The following is a 15,319-nucleotide window of genomic DNA, read 5'->3' on the forward strand; positions in this document are numbered from 1 at the left end:
AATCTATATCTATATAAATACAGATAGATAGATTACATATATGGGAGTCATGCTGCTGTTCGAATGTTTACCTGTATGAATAGTGAGAAGACAGCCAAAAATGACTGAATATACAAAGGTCAAAAATTGCCAGTGTTTTCAAGTGCAAAATCACAATACATGGGGTGACTGGGTATTTGCCCTTTACCCACTATAGTGTGATCTTGGAGCTAGTATAAGTAAGTACCAGTCTGAGCTAGGTGGCCGACCTGCAAAAAATGTACAATTGTGTAAGTTGCACTTATCATAATGTAAATGCTTGAATTCCTTACTGCTGCAATAGCTTGTAGCTATTTGGGTTATATCCTGCACAGGATATAATGGCTGGCTAGTCTTCAAAAGCCTCTGGCTCCTCTCCATACATGCACCCAGACTGCAGTGTCTTGAGGTAATAATGGAGAAAACAGCAGCCTTGGTGCCAATTTCTTCAGGACTTTATTACTCCCCAAAAAGGAGACAGCCTATTCATCCTGAAGAACAAAAATTAGGAATACATAACTTTTATCTAAAAAAAGTAACAATACCCAGAAGAAAGGGATGATAGATTGACAGTGTGGGTACTGTAGCAGTGACATTTTAAGTGAAGTTACACAACTGTACTGTGATCATCAGTCTCACTGCTGCAGTAGCCTAAGCAATATGGGTAGAGTATCATTACCCATCCTGCGAGGAGGAATAATTAGGATCCAGAAGCCCCTGGAGTATGGTCCTAGCAAAGCCTGTCCTGGAGAAGGAGAAGGAATCAAGTCTGTAATGCTCTGTAGAAGTATGTACAGAAGACAAAGTAACTGCCTCTACAATACTTCTAGAGTCCACCTCTTTTCCAATATGTCATCAAAGAACACAAAGCTCTACTAGAATGTGCTTTGATTCTCCCTGGAATAAATGTGTCAATGGCAGCATAACAAAAAGCAACAGCAAGGGACAATCATCTTGAAATAGTCGGTTTTAGCATGGATTGCCTTTCCTTTGCCCCATCCTAAGAGATGAAAAGCTGTTCAGCTTATCCTAAACTATTTCTTCTGTCAAGATTATACTTGAGTTGCCTGTGCACGTCCAGAAAATTGAGAATCCTTTCTTTATGATTTTTAGGATCTAGATAGAAAACAAGTACATTGATGGTTTGGTTCGTTTAACCTCTGAAACAACTTGTGCCCCAAATGAGGGATTTATTCTTAAAGTAATACTACCTCTATGTAAAACGAAATAGAGTTCACCTATCATGAGAGATTGCAACTCAGACACTCTTCTTGCACAAGTCACGGCAATAAGCAACAGTCTTCCAAATTATGATCCGTAAATAAGCCAGACAAGCTGGTTCAAAGGGAGACAGACTTAACTTTTCCAGCACAAAGTTAAGATCCCAAGTAGGTACCACCTGCTTCCTAGGTGGTCTTACATGCAAAAACACCTTCAAGAACTGCTTAACCAAGACAGGGAATAAAAGGAAGGATGAAATGACCAAAATATGAACATTGACAGAGGAATAAGATAGGCCAGAGGACAGCAATGTGTGCAAATATTTAAGAAATGGTGGTGCATAATCCCTGACTGGGTCCTGGTTGTCAGTGTGACTCCCATTAGAAAATCATTTCCACTTGCTAATGTAAGATTTCCTAGTACCAGGTTTTCTTGCTTCCTTTAGTAACTGCTGCATGTCCTCATAAAGAATGTGCATAAAAGGTATCAAAATTGAATCATCCAGACAATCAGTTGAGGTTGTTTGAGACTGGGGTCTATCAAACTTCCCCTTGTCTCGTGTGAGTAGATCCAACCTGTGTGGAAGCTTGTGGTAATTGCCCTTGGCCAGTTCCATAAGAAAGGAAAACCATTGCTACATGGGCCAAAAAAGATGACACCACAATGATCTTTAGAGAGTCCTTCTGAATCTTCAGAATTACCCTCAATAACAGTGGAAAGGGTAAACATGCATAAAGGAACACACCCAATCATGGGAATGAAAAAGCATCTGTTTTCCAGGCTTGTCAGCGAGAAGTCCTGGTACAGAATTTGTTTAGTTATCTGTTTCAAAAGAAGGTGAATAGATATATTCAGGGGTTCTCCACAAGTGGATCAATTTCTGGAAGATCCCCTTTTTCAGTTTCCATTTGTGAAGGTTTACCCAGGTCTGCTCAGCTTGCCTGTCACTAAAGTTTGCTCTGATAGAATGTAGGAAGCTTGGAGGGCTTAACAATGCTTCATAGAAATCTCCCAAGCCACCATTGTTAGCTTGCACAGAGGCTAAGACCTGCTGTCCCCATTTGTTTACATATGCCATCACTGTAGAGTTTTCTGCAATCGCCTGCAGACAGCATGGATCACAGCTAACATACTTTTGACATTTATGTGCTTTGGGCTGTGTGTTTTGTTCCTAAGACCCTGCACTTTTACCCCCATTGAACTGCCCCACAAGCAAATTCTGAAGTGTCTGTTGTCACAGATTGAGCTGGGGTTGGAAGAAAAAAACAGAAGATCTGAATTCAGAGCAGTTTATTGTCTCCACCACAGAAGTTCTTTCCTCATAAAACTCAAAACTGGAATCTGAAATTCCAGAGAGGAAGAATGTTAGGTCCACATAGCTTTTAAGAGGGTCTACATTAGGTCACCGAAATGGTATTCCGGCAAACACCTATTCAGCAACTCTTTTAAGAGCCAACAGATTTTACTCATGTGAAACTTAGCAAGAGGAATCAAGAGAATCATGGATGCCATTAACCTCAGAATCCTGAAATACTCCCTGGCTAAAGTCTGAGACTGACTTGAGAAGCTCAATAAGATTTCCAGACATAAGTCCACTTTTTCCTGGGTTAGGAGTGCCTTTTGCAAAAATCCAGAAGATATCCTAGAAACACAATCATGTCAGATGAGATTAAGGGTTTTTAACTATTGATCTGAAAGCCCCAGGTCCATGAAAGGGACTCATGACTCCTGACACCTGGAAAAAGACTCTGTAAAGTTAAGTAAGTCACCTCAATAAAGAAATATGTCAATGCCCTGTAGTCTGCAGTTAGCTATCACTTGAGCTAGACATTTTGTAAACACCCTTGGAGCAGTACATAACCTAAAGTGTAATGCAGAGTGTGACGAAAGGAGATACTGCTAGCCCAGCTAGCTGGAATTTTGTAAATAATTATAGGTCATTGGTGAATATCAAAATGATTTATATAAGAGGCTTATGTTACAAATTTATTAGAACTGTATGTCATGTGTATATCAAACTGCTTGTACAGATTTGTGTGTTGAAAATGGTATTTGCAGAGTGCTGTTTGAAATGTAGCCACTGTGTGCTCTACTGAAAGAAAACAGAAATGTACCTGCACTATTGTAATTGTTTAAATGTGTATATTTTAACAGTGGAAACTGCAATACAGGAGGTTAACTTCAGACATATAAATTAAATGAAATTACTTTATGGCTAAGCCATAAAAGACCAGTTTTCATTACAGCAAGAGACACATTGTCTGTACTGGGAAACCTTCCATGTTGTCTTTAGGGTAAAGTAATTACTAGTCTTGAAAGCATGAAGGAATGCAATTGTTTTATGACTTCCAGCATCTGCCAGAGATCTGAGGAGAAGCCCTGTATATTTTTACAGGTAGATGCTAAATGCTATCAGCTGCCATCAGTGTTTGTTTTGGGCCTGGGAACTAAAAGTCAGATGACAAGAAATGATGTCATTCTGCAAGTTATCCCAGCAGTAATATTTTAGATATTCATTTGAGAAGTATCTTAGTGAGACAGAGCATTCTGCATTCGATCTTGGACCTGACAAAAACATTCACCACAAAATCTGCCTTGTCTAATGAAGTAAGTTACTAGAGTATAGTATAATTCTCTTAGATACAGTCAGAAATATAGTAAAGTTTAGTTTAGATGTTTTTCTTTATTTACTTGAGACTGTCCTGCAATGTTGTTTTAAATATTTCCTGTGGTTTTGAACTATGATGTCACTGTGAATATATATTTAGTATTGCCTTGTTCTATTATTCTTTATTATTAAGTAAATTTCAACCTTTCATTGTGGCTGATCTGTGTAGAGATATTTAAGTTTTGAGAGTACTTGCATATTTATTTGGTGACACTGTGTGGGCCACTCCTAATAGCCTTGCTCTTGGTCAAACAACCATTTATCATCATCATCTTTCGGCTATTCCAGCTAGGGGTCCCCACAGCAGATCATCTGTTTCCATTTCTTCCTGTCCTCTGCATCTTACTCTGTCACACCATCCACCTGCATGTCCTCTCTCACCACATCCATAAACCTTATCTTAGGCCTTCCTCTTTTCCTGTTACCTGGCAGCTTCACCCTTAGCATCTTTTCCCCAATATACTCAGCATCCCTCCTCAGCACATCTCCCTCTAATATACATATTCCTAATTCTGTCCACTCTCGTCACACCCAGTGCAAATGTTAACATCTTTAACTCTGCCACATCCAGCTCTAACGCCCGCCTTTTTGTCAGTGCCACTGTCTCCAACCCATATAACATATCTGGTCTCACTACCCTCTTGTAGACCTTCCCTTTCACTCTTACTGGTACTCGTCTGTCACAAATCACTCCTGACACTCTTGTCCACCCACTTCATCCTGCCTGTACTCTCTTCTTCACCTCTCTTCCACACTTACCATTACTCTGAACTACTGATCCCAAATATTTAAACTCATCCACCTTTGCCACCTCTACTCCTTGCATCCTCACCATTCCTCTATCCTCCCTCTCATTCACACACATATATTCTGTCTTAGTCCTGCTGACCTTCATTCCTCTTCTCTCTAGAGCATATCTCCATTTCAACAGGGTCTCCTCCACCTGTTCCTTACTCTCACTACAGATCACAATGTCATCTGCAAACATCGTAGTCCATGGGGACTCCTGTCTGATCTCGTCTGTCAACCTGTCCATCACCATTGCAAATAAGAAAGGGCTCAGAGCTGATCCTTGATGTAATCCCACCTCCACCTTAAACGCATCTGTCACTCCCACTGCAGACCTCACTGCTGTCACACTACCCTCGAACATATCCTGTACCACTCTTACATACTTCTTTGACACTCCCGACTTCCTCATACAATACCACAGCTCCTCTCTAGGCACCCTGCCATATGCTTTCTCTAAGACTACAAAAACACAATGCAACTCCTTCTGACCTTCTCTGTACTTCTCCATCAACACTCTCAGAACAAACATCGCATCTGTAGTGCTCTTTCCTGGCATGAAACCATACTGCTGATCACTAATCATCACGTCCCTTCTTAACCTAGCTTCCATAACTTCATGCTGTGACTGATCACTTTAATCCCTCTGTAGTTACTACAGCTCTGCACATCACCCTTATTCTTAAAAATTGGTACCAATACACTTTTTCTCCATTCCTCAGGTATCCTCTCACTTTCCAAAATTTCATTAAACAATCTGGTAAAACACTCCACTGCCATTTCACCTAAATACCTCCATACTTCCACAGGTATGTCATCTACCATTTATGTTAATATTAATATTACACAGTAAGATTGCACACCCTTTGTTAAGGGCCTTAAAGTAGCTGATAAGGAGTGACAGGTGGCAGTAACAACTAACTTATAGTCTGGACAAAAGGTTGCATAGCTAGTAAACCTGTGCCAGCCTTTCCCAGGTGTGTGTTTGTGTGTGTGTGTGTGTGTGTGTGTGTGTGTGTGTGTGTGTGTGTGTGTGTGTGTGTGTGTGTGTGTGTGTGTGTGTGTGTGTGTGCGTGTGTGCGTGTGTGTGTGTGTGTGTGGCTTGGTCACTCAGCTGAGATCTCAACTCTATAGCTGTGCCAGTGGGGAGACTCACTGGAGATCTCGAGAAAGGTAGAGAAACTTGCCCCAGACTGACTGTGGTCTCTGTGTGCTCTTAAGAGAAATTGCACTTGATGCAGGGACCTGCATCTGGAAGTACTGTGTGTGTACTTATCATCATCTCAGAGAACGTCCCCCACTGTTGCCAGTGGTAAAGACTGAGACTCCTTGATTACTGGTTAGGAGTGGTGGGTCGTCACACAGAGAACTGATAAAGTAACCCCGTTACAGAAAACAAGCATCTTATAAGTCTAGAGTTAGCATAAAACCTCTGTAAGGTCAACGTTTTAAACCATGACACTTTCACAAACAAGCTGAGAGATCAAGAACTGGTCTCTAAGTAGGATCCTTCTTTGGCATCAGAAACATACTGCTTTAGAATCCTTCTCTCCTTTTGCTCTGAGTATAGCTGGTGTTTTTTTAGACAGTCAGTATATGGCATCTGCTTTAGGCCTGTGATTCTTTTAGTGAGGTATTTCTGTGGCCTATCAAGACATTTGCAACAGCTGGAAAGGCCACAGAAATACCTCACTAAAAAAATCACAGGCCTAAAGCAAATGCCATATACTGACCGTCTAAAAAAAACTCCAGCTATACTCTGTGGCATATCGTCTACTCAGAGGCGATCTCTGCTTAACATACAAGGCCATGTCAAACTCTGAGCTGTTGGACATGCTCCACTTAAAGAAATCCCAATCCCTCAGAGTCACACTTTCCAGGGATCTAAACCTTGTCATCGCAATGAACAAAACATGCAGGAGGGATAGGTTCCTGACCCAGAGACTCCCCATACTCTGGAATAGACTGCCCATACATATCAAGCAGAGCGCCTCATTGGCCCTCTTCAAAAGGAACCTTGATGATTGGAAGGGAGATAGGAAATTCACCCCGGGGATCATGTCAGTCGCCCTGCTAGACAGGGGCCTGGAGAAGTAAATATTGTCGGAAGAAATATCCAGGGAATTGTTATGGCTAGGCTTGCATAGGCCCTAGGGCCGACAGCCTAGTACCAACCGATGAACCTATGAGGCATTGGCTCTATAACCCCTAAAGAAAACATATGACAAAAAATGCAAAGAAAAAAATTCTGTTTGGATAAAAGGATGGGGGAGATATTCCCAAAAAGGAGGTACATCAATTCAGTGCCATTTGTTGAACTATCCTGTCTCAGAACTTGTTTGTCTGAAACAATCCGTTGCCAAAGAGGAAGACTGAGAACCTGTTTCTGGGACACATTTGAAGCAGAAGAGGTAGAGTGAGGAAAGAAGGGAAAAAAGACTGACGGCATAGTCATTCTGAGGTAGAGGCTTGTCCATTTGTCCAAAAGGCCCCCTGTTTTTTTGTTGGCCCCTCCTGCAAATTCCTTTTAGATCCCGGTTTGCTGGAAGCTTGCTGAGATCGGTTTGTTTTGCTTTTTGAAAAAAAAAAAAAAAAAAAAAAAGGTTTTTGAAAGATTCAGAAAAAGCGGGCTGAAAAATCAATTTGCCTCTTCCATCAAACTGAGTTTCTGAGTAGCAGAAGGAAGAAACAAAAAGTACAGTTTTGTACCTACCATAAATGTAGATGTCCGATAGGTATGCAACTGCAGTCCTGACATATGGGTTGTCCTGCCTCAGGCAGCCCTTCGGTCGGCCGGATTCCAAAATCTGGGTCCGGCGTCGGCTGATGTCACCCTTTCCCCGACGTCAGAGCGCCTGGGATATAAAAACGTCAGCCGATGCCATCTTCTTCAGTGTTTCTTGCCCCAGATGCCAGGTGCCCTCTAAGGAAGGCTAAATTTTGAAAAATAGAGAAAAAATTCCAGACAAGTACAACAGCATAAAAACAAATACACCATAAAAGATTACCCCAGGTAGCTAAAATGAGGGGTAGAAACCCAAAAGTATACCACAGAGGGGTAGGTGGGAGGGAAAATCTGACTGCAGTTGCATACCTATCGAACATCTACATTTATGGTAGGTACAAAACTGTACTATGTCCTTCAAGGATGCAACTGCAGTCCTGACATATGGGTTGAATACCATAGCCAACCTGGGGTGGTAGGCACTAAGACAAAGATGGTGTAGCTAAAATGCCCTGCAGGACTGCAGAGGCAAATCCTGCTCTGGACCTGGAGTATAAAGGCAGGTTGTAATGTTTGGAAAATGTATGCACGGAGCTCCATGTAGCAGCTTCTAAAATGTCCTTTGTTGCCACTCCTCTTAAAAAGGCTGTGGAGGTGGCTGTAGCTCTGGTGGAATGTGGCCTGATGTCAGCTGGCACACTTTTTCCATGAAAAGAGTAGCAGAATCGAATGCAATTTCCAATCCATTTAGAAATTGTCTGTTTGGAAATTGCTTTTCCCTGCAATCCAGCAGCAAAGGCTACAAAAAGCTGGTCAGATTTTCTGAAAGACTTTGTTCTGTCCAAGTAGTAGCGCAACTGTCTGTGTATGTCCAAGGTGTGCAGAAGTCTCTCTCCTTTATTTTGAGGATTGGGAAAGAAGGTAGGCAGGTGAATAGCTTGATTCAGGGACACCCTGGATACCACCTTTGGCATGAATGACGGATTGGTTCTCAAGGAAACTCTGTCCTGGTGAAAAATGAGAAATGGTTGTATTGCCATAAGGGCCTATAGCTCAGAGACTCTTCTTGCTGAGGTTACTGCCAGAAGGAAGGCTGTCTTCCAAGACAGAAATTGCAACTCTGAAGATGCTGCTGGTTCAAAGGGAGGAAGAGTTAATTTTTCCAGCATGAAGTTGAGGTCCCATGCAGGCATTGGTGGTTTCCTTGGAGGATTGATGTTCTTTATACCTCTTAGAAACTGTCTTAGCAATGGGTGAGAAAATACAGGCGGATCAGTGTTATATTTGGCAGATATTGCTGAAGCATGTATTTTTATGGAAGAATATGAAAGGCCATTGTGGAGCATTTCAGCCAAGTATTCCAGGATCTGTGGAATGCTCATCACTGATGGGTCTTGACCCTTTTTGCTGTTCCAGATAAGAAATCTCTTCCATTTTGCTGAGTATGTTTTTCTAGTGGAAGGTCTGCGCGCCTCCAGGATGATATCTTTTACCCTTTTGGAAAGTGTATCCTGAGTAATAGTCATGGATTCTTCCAATCTGTCAGCTTCAATGTTTTCAAGCTGGGGTGAGTCCTGTAATTGTGCTGTGTCAGAAGAAGTGGCCATTGAGGAAGGAGCCACGGATTGGTGTGTGTCAAGCTCCGTAGCAGTGGGTACCAGTGTTGTCTTGGCCAGTCTGGAGCTATCAGTATGACTTTCGGTTGCTCTGTCTTGATCTTTAGTAACACCTTGGTCATCAAAGGAAGAGGTGGGAAGGCATATAGTGTTAGAGAGTTCCAACTGAAGGAGAGAGCGTCCACCTTCCATGCTTGAGGATAGTATGTCCTTGTGCAAAACTTTTTCAGATGGTGATTGAAGTGGGAGGCAAAAAGATCTATATCCGGCCTTCCCCATGCTTGAGCTATTTGTAAGAAAATGTCTGGATGCAACATCCATTTGTGTGGATCCATGATGTTTCTGCTTAGGCTGTCTGCCAGAACATTGTCCTTCCCTGGTACAAACTGGGATTGTAGCTCTATTTTCAATTGTAGGGAAAAATCCCAGAGATTCATTGCCAGTCTGCAAAGGGGGTAGGAATGGGTACCTCCTTGCTTGTTTATGTACCACATAACTGTGGTATTGTCTGTCTTTATTAGTAGATGGCCCTGATGCATGAACTTTTCGAAGGCCTTGATTGCATGTATCACTGCCAGCATTTCTTTTTGGTTGATATGCAGGTGCTTTTCTTTTTGTGTCCATTGTCCTTGAATGCATCTGCCCTCCATGTGCGCCCCCCATCCATGGTCTGAGGCGTCTGTTGTTATGGTTTGACTTGTATGAGGCTTGCTGAAAGGCAGACCTTTGTTTATCTGGCTTGCTTGAGCCCACCACAGAAATTCCTTTTGAAGGCATGGAATGAGTGGGATCAATGTTTCCAGGCTGTGGCTGTGCTGAGACCATAGACTTTTTAGATACCATTGTAGTTTCCTCATGTGCAGCCTTGCATGTGGAATCAGAAGAATGCAAGATGCCATGAAACCCAGGGCCTGCAGGATTTTCCTTGCAGTCATCTGGGTGTGTGTTGCCAATCTTCTGAAGTATTCTGGTAATTGTTTTTGTTTTTCTTTTGTCAGAAAAGCCATCTGGGTGTTTGTGTCCAGTGTGGCACCCAGGAAAGGTATTTGTTGGGATGGTACGAGATTTGATTTCTGAATATTGACTGTGTATCCCAAGGCCTGTAGTAGGTGAATGACATAGTCCAAGTTTTTTAACAAGGCTTGTTGGCTGTCCGCTTGTATAAGGCAGTCGTCCAGGTAAGGGTATATTTGTATCCCCTGAAGTCTGCAATGTGCAATTACTGATGCCAGGCATTTTGTGAACACTCTGGGCGCAGTAGATAAGCCAAAGGGCAATGCTGAAAATTGATAATGCTCTGAGCCTGCAAGAAATCTGAGGTATCTTCTGCAACTTTGTCTGATTGGGACATGCAGGTATGCCTCCTTGAGGTCCAGAGTTACCAGCCAAGACCCCTTGCCCAGCATGGGAAGGAGTTGCTGTAAAGTCAGCATTTTGAATTTTGGCACAATAAGGTAAGTATTCAGTGCGGACAAGTCCAGAATGGATCTCCATTGGTTTTCTTTTCTTGGAACAAGGAACAGTCTTGAATAAAATCCTTGTCCTTGTTCTGCAGAAGGAACCTTTTCTATTGCTCTTATTTGAAGTAGGTTTGTTATTTGTTTGAGTGCCTCTGCCCTTTGATTTGGTGGCAGGTTTGGCCTGCCATGTCCTGTTGGCAGTGTATGTAAATGGAATCTGTATCCTTTGTCTATTATCTCCAGTATCCATTTGTCCTTTATAATATTGTGCCAATTTTGTGAGAATAAAGATAATTTTCCGCCCAAAGGTGCTTCTAATTGAGCCCTGGATGGCGGAGTCAAAGTCAAGCCATTGAGATTGTCCTGGCGGAGCAGTGGAAGGTCCTGCCCCACCTCTCTGGTTCGGAGGCTGCCATTGACGTCCTCTGTAGGAGCCTTGAGTTTGCCCTCTACCTCTGCCACGTCTGTTTTTGCCTCTTTGAAATTTGTCTGTGTCAGGAAAGGACCAATGCTTAGAAGGCCAATTCCTGCTGAATCTTGGAGGCTGTACCTGGAGGAAATCTTTGACTGTTTGCACTGATTTTGCCTTTTCCTCTATTTTCTTTAAAACCTCTTGTGCAGTAGCACCAAATAGCTTATGTGTCTCTAGTGGTGCATCCAAAAGCCTAATTTTCACATGGTCTGGCAATGTTTGTTCCTTTAACCAAGCATGTCTGCGTATGACCGCACCTGTCATTGCTGCTCTACATGAAGCTTCCAATGCATCATATCCACACTGAAGGAAATGGCTGCTAACCTGCTTAGTATTATGAACCAATTCCTGTAACCCCTTTCTATCTAATGGTTCAGGGGAAGCCAGTTTCTTTTGCAAGTCATCCAACATGTATTCCTGATACTGAATCATATGAAATTGACAATTTAATGCTCGTATAGAAAGGGTGGAAGATGTATATACTTTCTTGCCCCACCTTTCTAAAGCCCTAGAATCTCTTTCCGAAGGGAGTGGGTTCTTAGCAGTAGTGGAGGAAACCCCTTTAGGCCCCTGAGAAATAGTTTCAGGGTCAGCAGTATGGCCCTTGTACAGAAATTGATGTGTGTCTGGGACCCTGTAGTACCTGTCTGGCTTGACAGGAGCAGGGGGGAGGGAGTCAGGAAACACTAGATTCTAAGTACACATCATCTAAAACATTTAAAACTGGAGGAATAGTTAAGGGTCTATGCTGAGGTAGCTTTAAAAATTCCCTTAACCTTTTCCTAGAATCTGAGTATTCTTGGCCTTGCCATTTGAAGTGTTCCCTCATGGAATGAAGTGTTTCCCCAAAGGAAAACTCCTCAGGAGGAGAAGCAGAGGGAATAGATTCCTCCGCATCAGAATCCTCGTAGGCCGGGAAGGCCTCCTCCTGGTAGTCTGAATGTGCAGAATCACCTGAGGCCTCATCGGAGGACTGGGAGTCTACCTGCTCAACCCTAGGCCTCTTGTCAGAAGGCAGCTGAGAGCCTCTATCTGGATGAGGCTGTGAACCCCTAATTAAAGAAATAAGGTCCTCAGCTAAACTTAAAATTTGAGAACCAGAAGTGGATCCCAGAGAAACAGATCTTGGAAGAAGAGACTTAGCCTGTTTGGCAGCCTTAGCACGTGTGTAGGCCTTAATGGACATAGACACTGGAGGCCTGGCAGCCCCACGTGCTGGAGTAGTCTTATCCACTGAAATGGTGTTGGAAATATCCTGGGCTACGGTCTCAGTGGGGAGAACAGGAACCGGCACCGGGTTGGCCTCCGGTACCGAAGTAACCGGTGGAGCGGTGTCGTTGGTCTGTAGCGGTTGCAAAACCGGCTCAGAAGAGACCGAGACACTCGCGGTAGGCCTAAGCGGGGTGTCGGTCGAGACCGCGGACCACGAGTGTCGGTCCTTATCCTTCCGTTTTTTAGGTAAATGTGCTGTCGGAAGCTCTGACGGCATGATATAACGGAAATCTTCCCCAAAATAATCCTGTGCAAACACTGACCGACGCCTAAGAGTGCGTTTATTGAAAGAGGCACAAGCTGTACAGGCCGAGACGTTGTGTTCTGGGCCTAGGCAGGGTAAGCAGTAAGAGTGGAAATCCTTATGAGGTATTTGTTTCCCACAAGTTAAACAATTATTAACTTTTTCACTTTTATCTGACATCGGCTGAGGCAAGAAAAGGACCCCAACGGGGTACTTAGCTTTTTTGAAGACTTCAGTAGCTGAAAACACAGGAGCTGGTTGACCGGCACTTGCAAACTGCTTCTGCTTCGGGCGCCACGCGGCAAGAAAGACTGAAGAAGATGGCGTCGGCTGACGTTTTTATACCCCAGGCGCTCTGACGTCGGGGAAAGGGCGACATCAGCCGATGCCGGACCCAGACTTTGGAATCCGGCCGACCGAAGGGCAGGACAACCCATATGTCAGGACTGCAGTTGCATCCTTGAAGGACATCCTCCTTATCCAAAGGAGAATTCAACTGTTCAGATTTTACTTAATCATAATTTTGATTATGTACCATGCTTAACATCTGATCACAGTGGCAGTGGATGTAGTCTGGAACATCTGATCACAGTGGCAGTGGATGTAGCCTGGACAGAGAGTCATCACAATCATACACACTCTTTAATGTTTACACACCTGAGAAAGAGTGGCAGTAATAGGATTCAGAAAGGACCTACCTTCTGAGAGCAATGTGGCAAAAAAGTTCCTCAAACTGTCTACAAAAATTAACAAGTACTTCAACGTATGAACCTGGGAGTTCTGGATTCTGAAGGTTCTGAAGGCTAGAGGTGAACAAGAAAGAAACAGTCTTCCCAAATCTGTCAAAGGCTACACCATCCTTGTTCAAATGACAAGTATTAGCATTGACCAGAATTTTGATAATAGCTCGAGAAGAGACAGAAATAGCTGCTGGGTCACACCTGAGATGAGAAAGAAAATACTTGTTAGACTGCTACACTTTATAAAGTATATCTGCCTTTTTAGGAACTGAAAACTGATTATCAGAATTATTGCATGCAAATTCAAAAACATCCTCCAAGACTAGCATAACAGAAGGAATGGGTGTGGCAAATCCATTTGTAATATATCACAGTGTCCCCTTAAAGAGGGAGGAACATACAAAAATACATTACTTATCCTGGACACAGTCTCAGAAAAAAAATCTTTACCCTAGGAGAAACTGAGGAAATACTCACCTCAGAATCAGAGTCAAGTGCTGTGAAGAAAATACAGAAGAAGCCCTGAACTTGTCATTATCAGAATCCTCTGATAAAATATCTTCAAGATTTCTGGAATAAGATTCATGTTTAAATTTTCCTACTGTTTCACAGAATTCAAAACCTGCAATAAACCCTTAGTTAAGGAAAGTATTTTGTGTTTATTAACAAACAGGCTGTCTTTAGATGAAAAGTGTTTAACCTTTTGTTTTTTTTCTCTAGGGACAATCCGTAGAATGAGACCAAGTGAAAGACGGCACTTCAACCTCGTAAACAGGTCTCTTACCTCATCCACCCTTGTAAGAACCTTTAGGAGAAATTCCCATACTCAAAGAAGATTGTTCTCCTCTGCCTGGTATGGACACTGGAACATCCCTAAATGCTTCTGAGGAACAAGCTGTGGCCTCTGCAGAGTCAACCACCAACAGCTGAGGCATAGACTAACCCTACGGTGCAGGCAAGGACTCTTTAATTTGATTTTTTTTCTTTTTTAGGTACAACAGGAGGAGGAACCTCAAGACGGGTAAGGGTATCCATGTTCTTGTCAAAGGAGAAGCCTATTTGTTGGTAAACGCTGCTGGAACAAGTTGGTAGAAGGTAGGTGTTCATGAGCAGTAAACGTACACTTAAGTCACTCAAACATTACAAAAGTAAAATCACAAGCAGTTCCACGTCAGTTTCCCACAATTCAGAAGTCCCTTTTCACAGAAAGTGTCACTGATTTAAGTAAACACAAAAGAAAGTTATAAAGTGTACATAACCTACAATATGCACTAACAATTCTTTTAAACTTAAATTTCCTTCATTTCACTCATAAAAAGTACAAAACCAGCAAATTTTTTTCTCAGAAAAGTGGCTCAGACACAGTTAATTAGCCCAAACTGCTAAAAATAAGTCATCTGGTAAGATGTTTCCACTAAAATGTCAACACAGTAAATTTCCAGTATTCGTAAAGAGACCTGGTCCTTCTCATAAAATAGAAAAAATATAAATTTTCTCATAGTTTCATTGGTAAATACTAGGTTAGCTGTCCTTGCAGGCCATTTTAAACCTGGCCAATTTCTCCTTTTGGTACTTGAATTAACTTATCCCATTTGATGTTAGTTTGGCCTTTCCCATTCCATGGTCAATAATTATACATTACCCCTAGTGAGAATAAGTGGAATCATACCATAGATAATTTGATGGGACCCAAATTTCTGTGAAAGAGTTCTCCAAAGGGGACTTATCTGCCAAATATTTGCTGTCAATCCTGGGAAACTGAAAGGTGCTCTCTTGAGGGGAGAAGAAAGTACTGGAGAAAATTACACCAAGGTTGCTATTTTCTCCCTAAGTATCTTGAAACACAGCAGTCTAAGCACATATGTGGAGAGAAGCTAGAGACATTTTGGCCAGGCATTATATCCTGAGCAGGATATAACCCAAACAGCTACAGGCTACTGCAGCAGTGAGGAACATCAATAGTCTCAATTTTTTAAATGTGTTTTGAGTATTTTAAATTCAAACATATTTGTTTGAGTACTTTGTACTCAATGTTTTTTGTTTTGAGATAAAATATATATATATATATATATATATATATTCACTTGATCGAAC

The 15,319-nt window shown here is 42.3% G+C and overlaps 1 protein-coding gene across 1 annotated transcript in view; it reads right to left on the reverse strand.

Annotated features, from left to right (window-relative positions):
* Positions 1 to 15,319, reverse strand: part of GREB1 (growth regulating estrogen receptor binding 1) — a 3,935,532-nt gene that overhangs the window by 2,747,700 nt on the left and 1,172,513 nt on the right. The gene's annotated exons all lie outside the window — the stretch shown is intronic.

This window comes from Protopterus annectens, chromosome 1.part1 (genome assembly GCF_019279795.1).
Source record: "Protopterus annectens isolate FY-2018-M chromosome 1.part1, PAN1.0, whole genome shotgun sequence".
NCBI classification, from domain to species: Eukaryota; Metazoa; Chordata; order Ceratodontiformes; family Protopteridae; genus Protopterus; species Protopterus annectens.